Here is a 10,817-nt window from a genome sequence, read left to right as displayed (position 1 = left end):
TGTGTAGACCCTACGGGTTCGGGAGACATGCAGACATGACCGAGATGACTCTCCGCTCAATAACCAACAGCGGGATCTGGATACCCATGTTGGCTCCCACATGTTCCACGATGATCTCATCGGATGAACCACGATGTCAAGGACTTAATCAATCCCGTATGCAATTCCCTTTGTCTAGCGGTACGATACTTGCCCGATATTCGATCATCGGTATCCCGATACCTTGTTCAATCTCGTTACCGGCAAGTCTCTTTGCTCGTTCCGTAACACATCATCCCGTGATCAACTCCTTGATCACATTGTGCACATTATGATGATGTCCTACCGAGTGGGCCCAGAGATACCTCTCCGTTTACACGGAGTGACAAATCCCAGTCTCGATTCGTGCCAACCCAACAGACACTTTCGGAGATACCCGTAGTGCACCTTTATAGTCACCCAGTTACGTTGTGACGTTTGGTACACCCAAAGCACTCCTACGATATCCGGGAGTTGCACAATCTCATGGTCTAAGGAAATGATACTTGACATTAGAAAAGCTTTAGCAAACGAACTACACGATCTTGTGCTAGGCTTAGGATTGGGTCTTGTCCATCACATCATTCTCCTAATGATGTGATCCCGTTGTCAACGACATCCAATGTCCATGGTCAGGAAACCGTAACCATCTATTGATCAACGAGCGAGTCAACTAGAGGCTTACTAGGGACATGGTGTTGTCTATGTATCCACACATGTATGTGAGTTTCCTATCAATACAATTCTAGCATGGATAATAAACGATTATCATGAACAAGGAAATATAATAATAATAACCAATTTATTATTGCCTCTAGGGCATATTTCTAACAGTCTCCCACTTGCACTAGAGTCAATAATCCAGTTCACACCGATATGTGATTAACACTCAAGGTCACATCCCCATGTGACTAACACCCAAAGAGTTTACTAGAGTCAATAAACTAGTTCGCATCATCATGTGATTAAGACTCAATGAGTTCTGGGGTTTGATCATGTTTTGCTTGTGAGAGAGGTTTTAGTCAACGGGTCTGAACCTTTCAGATCCGTGTGTGCTTTACAAATCTCTATGTCAACTCCTAGATGCAGCTACCACGCTACATTTGGAGCTATTCCAAATAACTGTTCTACTATATGAATCAGTTTACTACTCAGAATAATCTGGATTAGTGTCCAAGTTTGCATCGGCGTAACCCTTTACAACGAACTCTTTTACCACCTCCATAATCGAGAAAATTCCTTAGTCCACAAGTTACTAAGGATAACTTTGACCGCTGTCCTGTGATCCATTCTTAGATCACTCTTGTACCCCTTGACTGACTCATGGCAAGGCACATTTCAGGTGCGGTACACAGCATAGCATACTGTAGAGCCTATGTCTTAAGCATAGGGGATGACCTTCGTCCTTTCTCTCTATTCTGCCGTGGTCGAGCTTTAAGTCTTAACTTCATACCTTACAATTCAGGCAAGAACTCCTTCTTTGACTGATCCATCTTGAACACCTTCAAGATCATGTCAAGGTATGTGCTCATTTGAAAGTACCATTAAGCGTTTTGATCTATCCTTATAGATCTTAATGCTCAATGTTCAAGTAGCTTGATCCAGGCTTTCCATTGAAAAACACTTTCCAAATAACCCTATATGCTTTCCAGAAATTCTACGTCATTTCTGATAAACAATATGTCAACAACATATATTTATCAGAAATTCTATAGTGCTCCCCCTCACTTCTTTGTAAATACAAATTTCTCATAAACTTTGTATACACCCAAAATCTTTGATCATCTCATCAAAGCGTACATTCCAACTCCGAGATGCTTACTCCAGTCCTTAGAAGGATTGCTGGAGCTTTGCATACTTATTAGCATCTTTCAGGATTGACAAAAACTTTCCGATTGTATCACATACAACCTTTCCTCAAGAAAATCGTCGAGGAAACAATGTTTTGACATCCTATCTGCAAGATTTCACAAATAATGCAGTAATTGCTAATATAATTCCAACAGACTCTTAGCATCACTACGAGTGAGAAAGTCTCACCGCAGTCAACTCCTTGAACTTGTCGGGCAACTTCTAACGACAAGTCGAGCTTTCTTAATGGTGACATTTACCATCATTGTCCGTCTTCCTTTTAAAAATCCATCTGCACTCAACAGCCTTACGACCATCGAGCTGTTCTGCCAAAGTCTACACTTTGTTTTCATACATGGATCCTCTCTCGGATTTTATGGCCTCGAGCCATTTATCAGAATCCGGGCCCACCATCGCTTCTCCATAGCTCGTAGGTTCATTGTTGTCTAGCAACATGACTTCCAAGACAGGATTACGTACCACTCTGAAGTAGTACGCATCCTTGTCATCCCACGAGGTTTGGTAGTGACTTGATCTGAAGTTTCATGATCACTATCATAAGCTTCCACTTCAATTGGTGTAGGTGCCACAGGAAAAACTTCATGTGCCCTACCACACACTAGTTGAAGAGACGGTTCAATAACCTCATCAAGTCTCCACCATCCTCCCACTCAATTCTTTCGAGAGAAACTTTTCCTCGAGAAAGGACCCGATTCTAGAAACAATCCCTTATTGCTTTCAGATCTGAGACAGGAGGTATACCCAACTGTTTTGGGTGTCCTATGAAGATGCATTTATCCGCTCTGGGTTCGAGCTTATCAGCCTGAAACTTTTTCACATAAGCGTCGCAGCCCCAAACTTTTAAGAAATGACAGCTTAGGTTTCCCTAAACCATAGTTCATACGGTGTCATCTCATCGGAATTACGTGGTGCCCCTTTTAAAGTGAATGTGGTTGTCTCCAATGCCTAACCCATAAACTATTGTGGTAATTCGATAAGAGACATCATGGTATGCATCATATCCGATGGGGTGCAGTTATGATGTTCGGACACACCATCACACTATGGTGTTCCAGGTTGTATTAGTTGTGAAACAATTTCCACAATGTCTTAATTCTGTGCCAAACTCATAATTCAGATATTCATCTCTATGATCATATCATAGATATTTTATCCTCTTGTCACGATGATCTTTCAACTTCACCCTGAAATTACTTGAACCTTTCAATAATTCAGACTCGTGATTCATCAAGTAAATATACTCAACATCTACTCAAATCATCTGTGAAGTAAAAACATAACGATATCCACTACATGCCTCAGCACTCATTGGATTGCACACATCAAAATGTATTACTTCCAACAAGTTGCTTTCTAGTTCCATTTTACTGAAAACGAGGCTTTCAGTCATCTTGCCCATGTGGTATGATTTGCATGTCTCAAGTGATTCAAAATCAAGTGAGTCCAAACGATCCCTTTGCATGGAGTTTCTTCATGCATATACACCAATAGACATGGTTCGCATGTGTCAAACTTTTCAAAAACGAGTGAGTCCAAAGATCCATCAACATGGAGCTTCTTCATGCGTTTTATACCGATATGACTTAAGTGGCAGTGCCACAAGTAGGTGGTACTATCATTACTATCTTATATCTTTTGGCATGAACATGTGTATCACTATGATCGAGATTCAATGAACCATTCATTTTAGGTGCAAGACCATTGAAGGTATTATTCAAATAAACAGAGTAACCGTTATTCTCCTTAAATGAATAACCGTATTGCGATAGACATAATCCAATCATGTCTATGCTCAACGCAAACACCAATCTCGACGGTAGAGGGAGCGTGCGATGCTTGATCATATCAACATTGGAGACACTTCCAACACATATCGTCAGCTCACCTTTAGCTAGTCTCCGTTTATTCCGTAGCTTTTATTTCGAGTTACTAACACTTAGCAACCGAACCGGTATCTAATACCCTGGTGCTACTAGGAGTACTAGTAAAGTACACATCAACACAATTTATATCCAATATACTTCTATCGACCTTGCCAGCCTTCTCATCTACCAAGTATCTAGGGTAATTCTGCTCCAGTGGCTGTTCCCCTTATTACAGAAGCACTTAGTCTCGGGTTTGGGTTCAACCTTGGGTTTCTTCAATAGAGCAGCAGCTGATTTGCCGTTTCATGAAGCATCCCTTTTTGCCCTTGCCCTTCTTGAAACTAGTGGTTTCACCAATCATCAACAATTGATGCTCCTTCTTGATTTCTACTTTTGTGGTGTCAAACATCGCGAATACCTCAAGGATCATCATATATGTCCCCGATATATTATAGTTCATCACGAAGCTCTAGCAACTTGGTGGTAATGACTTCGGAGAAACATCACTGTCTCATCTGGAAGATCAACTCTCACTCGATTCAAATGATTGTTGTACTCAGACAATCTGAGAACAAGCTCAACGATTGAGCTTTTCTCCCTTAGTTTGCAGGCTAGGAAAATCGCCGGAGGTCTTATACCTCTTGACGTGGGCACGAGCCTGAAATCCCAATTTCAGCCCTCGAAATATCTCATATGTTCCGCGACATTTCAAAAATGTCTTCGGTGCCTCAATTCTAAACCATTTAACATTACCGAACTATCATGTAGTCATCAAAACGTGTATGTCAGATGTTCGCAACATCCACAGACCATGTTCGAGGTTCAGCACACTGAGCGGTGCATTAAGGACATAAGCCTTCTATGAAGCAATGAGGACAATCCTCAGTTTACGGACCTAGTCCGCATAATTCTACTATCAACTTTCAACTAAATTTTCTCTAGGAACATATCTAAACAGTAGAACTGAAGCGCGAGCTACGACATAATTTGCGAAGACCTTTTGACTATGTTCAGGATAATTAAGTTCATCTTATGAACTCCCACTCAGATAGACATCCCTCTAGTCATCTAAGTGATTACATGATCCGAGTCAACTAGGCCGTGTCCGATCATCACGTGAGATGGACTAGTCATCATCGGTGAACATCTTCATGTTGATCGTATCTACCATACGACTCATGCTCGACCTTTCGGTCTTCTGTGTTCCGAGGCCATGTCTGTACATGCTAGGCTCGTCAAGTCAACCTAAGTGTTTGCATGTGTAAATCTGTCTTACACCCGTTGTATGTGAACGTTGGAATCTATCACACCCGATCATCACGTGGTGCTTAGAAACGAACGAACTGTCGCAACGGTGCACAGTTAGGGGGAACACTTTCTTGAAATTTTAAAGAGGGATCATCTTATTTACTACCGTTGTTCTAAGCAAATAAGATGTATAAACATGATAAACATCACATGCAATCAAATAGTGACATGATATGGCCAATATCACTTTGCTCCTTTTGATCTCCATCTTCGGGGCTCCATGATCATCATCGTCACCAGCATGACACCATGATCTCCATCATCATGATCTCCATCATCATGATCTCCATCATCGTGTCTTCACGAAGTTGTCTCGCCAACTATTACTTCTACTACTACAGCTAACGGTTAGCAATAAAGTAAAGTAATTACATGACGTTTATGTTGACACGCAAGTCATAAATAAATTAAGACAACTCCGATGGCTCCTGCCGGTTGTCATACTCATCGACATGCAAGTCGTGATTCCTATTACAAGAACATGATCATCTCATACATCACATATATCATTCATCACATCCTTTGGCCATATCACATCACATAGCATACCCTGCAAAAACAAGTTAGACGTCCTCTAATTGTTGTTTGCATGTTTTATGTGGCTGCTATGGGTTTCTAGCAAGAACGTTTCTTACCTACGCAAAACCACAACGTGATATGCCAATTGCTATTTACCCTTCATAAGGACCCTTTTCATCGAATCCGATCCAACTAAATTTGGAGAGACAGACACCCGCTAGCCACCTTATGCAACTAGTGCATGTCAGTCGGTGGAACCAGTCTCACGTAAGAGTACGTGTAAGGTCGGTCCGGGCCGCTTCATCCCACGATGCCGCCGAATCAAGATAAGACTAGTAACGGCAAGCATATTGAACAAAATCAACGCCCACAACTACTTTGTGTTCTACTCGTGCATAGAAACTATGCATAGACCTAGCTCATGATGCTACTGTTGGGGAACGTAGCATAAATTCAAAATTTTCCTACGTGTCACCAAGATCAATCTATGGAGTCATCTAGCAACGAGGGAGGAGTGGATCTACATACCCTTGTAGATCGCGCGCGGAAGCGTTCAAGAGAACGGAGTTGATGGAGTCGTACTCGTCGTGATCCAAATCACCGATGATCCTAGCGCCGAACGGACGGCACCTCCGCGTTCAACACACGTACGGAGCAGCGACGTCTCCTCCTTCTTGATCCAGCAAGGGGGAAGGAAAGGTTGATGGAGATCTAGCAGCACGACGGCGTGGTGGTGGAAGTAGCGGGATTCCAACAGGGCTTCGCCAAGCGCCGCGGGAGGAGGGAGATGTGTCACGGGAGGGAGAGGGAGGCGCCAGGGCTTAGGTATGGTTGCCCTCCCTTCCCCCCACTATATATAGGGCTAAGGGAGAGGGGGAGGGCGCAGCCTTGCCCCTTCCTCCAAGGAAGGGTGCGGCCAAGGGGGGAAGGAGTCCATCCTCCCAAGGCACCTCGGAGGTGCCTTCCCCCTTTAGGACTCTCCCCTCCTCTTGTCCCTTTGGTGCATGGGCCTCTAGGGGCTGGTGCCCTTGGCCCATATAGGCCAAGGCGCACCCCCTACAGCCCATGTGGCCCCCGGGGCAGGTGGCCCCACCCGGTGGACCCCCGGGACCCTTCTGGTGGTCCCGGTACAATACCGGTGACCCCGAAACTTGTCCCGATGGCCGAAACATCACTTCCTATATATAATTCTTTACCTTCGGACCATTCCGGAACTCCTCGTGATGTCCGGGATCTCATCCGGGACTCCGAACAACTTTCGGGTTACCGCATACTAATATCTCTATAACCCTAGCGTCATCGAACCTTAAGTGTGTAGACCCTACGGGTTCGGGAGACATGCAGACATGATCGAGATGACTCTCCGGTCAATAACCAACAGCGGGAGCTGGATACCCATGTTGGATCCCACATGTTCCACGATGATCTCATCGGATGAACCACGATGTCAAGGACTTAATCAAACCCGTATGCAATTCCCTTTGTCTAGCGGTACGATACTTGCCCGAGATTCGATCGTCGGTATCCCGATACCTTGTTCAATCTCGTTACCGGCAAGTCTCTTTACTCGTTCCGTAACACATCATCCCGTGATCAACTCCTTGATCACATTGTGCACATTATGATGATGTCCTACCGAGTGGGCCCAGAGATACCTCTCCGTTTACACGGAGTGACAAATCCCAGTCTCGATTCGTGCCAACCCAACAGACACTTTCGGAGATACCCGTAGTGCACCTTTATAGTCACCCAGTTACGTTGTGACGTTTGGTACACCCAAAGTACTCCTACGGTATCCGGGAGTTGCACAATCTCATGGTCTAAGGAAATGATACTTGACATTAGAAAAGCTTTAGCAAACGAACTACACGATCTTGTGCTAGGCTTAGGATTGGGTCTTGTCCATCACATCATTCTCCTAATGATGTGATCCCGTTATCAACGACATCCAATGTCCATGTTCAGGAAACCGTATCCATCTATTGATAAACGAGCTAGTCAACTAGAGGCTTACTAGGGACATGGTGTTGTCTATGTATCCACACATGTATCTGAGTTTCCTATCAATACAATTCTAGCATGGATAATAAACGATTATCATGAACAAGGAAATATAATAATAATAACCAATTTATTATTGCCTCTAGGTCATATTTCTAACAATTTACACGTAAGCTTTGGAAAGGGTCCCGACGTACTAGCTATTCCGAATGACGCTAAGGGACACGCACCCATGTGGAAGAAGAAATCTATATTTTGGGACCTACCCTACTGGAAAGACCTAGAGGTCCACTCTTCAATCGACGTGATGCACATGACGAAGAACCTTTGCGTGAACCTGCTAGGCTTCTTGGGCGTGTATGGGAAGACAAAATATACACCTGAGGCACGGGAGGACCTGCAACGTTTGCACGAAAAAGACGGCATGCCTCCGAAGCAGTATAAAGGTCCTTCCAGCTACGCTCTTACGAAAGAAGAGAAAGAAATCTTCCTTGAATGCCTGCTCAGTATGAAGGTCACGACTGGCGTCTCATCGAATATAAAGGGAATAATAAATATCCCAGAGAAAAAGTTTCAGAACCTAAAGTCTCATGACTGCCACGTGATTATGACGCACCTGCTTCCGGTTGCATTGAGGGGGCTTCTACCGAAAAACGTCCGATTAGCCATTGTGAAGCTATGTGCATTTCTCAATGCAATCTCTCAGAAGGTGATCGATCCATAAATCGTACCAAGGCTAAGGAGTGATGTGGCAGCAATGTCTTGTCAGTTTTGAGCTGGTGTTCCCGCCATCCTTCTTCAATATCATGACACACGTCCTAGTTCATCTAGTCAACGAGATTGTCATCCTGGGGCCCGTATTTCTACACAATATGTTCCCCTTTGAGAAGTTCATGGGAGTCCTAAAGAAATATGTCCGTAACCGCGCTAGTCCAGAAGGAAGCATCTTCATGGGCCATCAAACATAGGATGTCATCGGGTTTTGTGTTGACTTCATTCCTGGCCTTAAGAAGATATGTCTCCCTAAATCGCGATATCAGGGGAGATTGACTGGAAAATGCACTCTTGGAAGTGACTCAATAATATGCAGGGACGGATATTCTTGGTCTCAAGCACACTAAGTTCTACATAACTCTACCTTGGTGACCCCGTATGTCGATGAACACAAGAATAGTCAGCGCTCCAAACACCCGGAGCAGTGCGACGACTAGATTACATGTGAACACATCAGGACTTTCAGCAGTTGGTTGGAAACACGTCTCAGAGGTGACAACACTGTTTGTGATGAGCTGTACTTGTTGTCCAGGGGACCATCTTTGACTGTATTGACTTACAAAGGATACGAGATAAATGGGAATACATTTTACACGATCGCCCAAGATCAAAAGAGCACCAACCAAAACAGCGGTGTCCACTTTGATGAAGCAACCGAGAGCGGAAAGGACACATATTATGATTACATAATGGACATATGGAAACTTGACTACGGACATGATTTTAAGGTCCCTTTGTTTAAGTGCAAATGGGTCAATCTGTCAGGAGGCGGGGTATAGGTAGACCCACAGTACGGAATGACAACAGTGGATCTGAAAAATCTTGGGTACACTGACGAACCGTTCGTCCTAACCAATGATGTGGCACAGGTTATCTATGTGAAGGACATGTCTACCAAACCGAGAAAAAGAAAAGATAAGGAAGCGAATACATCATACGATGAGTCAAAGCGCCACATAGTTCTATCAGGAAAAGGGACATCCTGGGAGTGGAGGGCAAGACAGACATGTCTGAAGATTATGAAAAGTTTCATGAAATTCCTCCCTTCAATGTCAAGGCTGACACAAGCATCCTGATAAACGATGAAGATTATCCATGGTTACGGCGCAATAAGCAAATGACACAAGCGAAGAAAAAGTGCAGACTTTCTCCCGCAACTATTACGATGATACCATGCCAACTTTGTAACACACGAGTATGCTATGCCAACTTTTTCAGAGTTCATTTGAAAACTAAGAATTTAGGTCGAATTTTCTCTATAGGTGCATCTATGTTCATTTTTTAGTAAAGTTAATGACAAACTTGTGATTAACACAAATTTCAAAGAATTCAAATTTTAACTATTGAAATTTGAAAACTAATGGCACTAACAGAAAGTTTATATTTTTTCTAAAACTAATGGCACTAACAGAAAGTTTATAATTTTGCTGACCTAAAAGCAAAAAGAATTAAAAAATAAAGAAAAAAACAAAAGAAAATAAATAATACAGAAAACAAAACAAAAAAACTGGAAAAAATAGCAACAATAAGTATTTTGTTGTAAGTAGAAACAAAATAAAATAGATAAAACAACAAAGAAAACAAAAAAAACTAAAAAAGTGTTTTCAAATTTGAAAACTAATGGAACTAACTGAAAGTTTATAATTTTTCTAAAACTAAAAGCAAAAAGAATTAAAAAATAAAGCAAAAAACAAAAGAAAATAAATAATGCAGAAAACAAAACAAAAAAACTAGGAAAAAATAGCCACTAAAAGAAAAAAAACTAAAAAACTGTTTTCAAATTTGAAAACTAATGGCACTAACAGAAAGTTTATAGTTTTTGTGACCTAAATGAAAAAAGAAATCACTAAAAAACTATAAGTATTATGTTCTAAGTAGAAATGAAAAAATAAATAGCAAAAATGAAAAAATGCCTATAATATTTGTTATGACTAACTAAAATTACCAAATTGAGGATAATGATAAAACACAGAAATATTAAATAGCAGGAAAAAGAATGACTCAAAAATCAATTTCTATAGTAAAGTTATTCATAAACTAGTGATTCACACAAATTTTAAAAAATTCAAATTTAAACTATTTAAATTTTAAAACTAATGGCACTAATAGAAAGTTTATAATTTTTGTGACCTAAAATAAAAAAAATCACTAAAAAAACTATAAATATTTAGTTCTAAGTAGAAATAAAAAAATAAATAGCAAAAAAATGCCACCTACTAGGCCACTACGGCCTGAATACGACTAGAAACCCATCTATGGGCCAGGATTCAGGCCTGCAGAAGGCCCAGCAGGCCACAGGCATAGCAGTGCGAGATTAGGCCTAGAGGCCTGCAATTCAGAGGAGTTCAATGAAGATGGCGAGGCAGGGCTTATAAACAGGTCCTGCCGCTCCTCGGCTAGCGAGGTGGGACTAAACATTCCACCGCACCGCGGCTTTGGCAGGCGCAGGCCATTGGTCCC

The sequence above is a fragment of the Triticum dicoccoides genome, chromosome 7A, assembly GCF_002162155.2.
Source record: "Triticum dicoccoides isolate Atlit2015 ecotype Zavitan chromosome 7A, WEW_v2.0, whole genome shotgun sequence".
NCBI classification, from domain to species: Eukaryota; Viridiplantae; Streptophyta; class Magnoliopsida; order Poales; family Poaceae; genus Triticum; species Triticum dicoccoides.
This window is presented reverse-complemented; position numbering follows the sequence as displayed.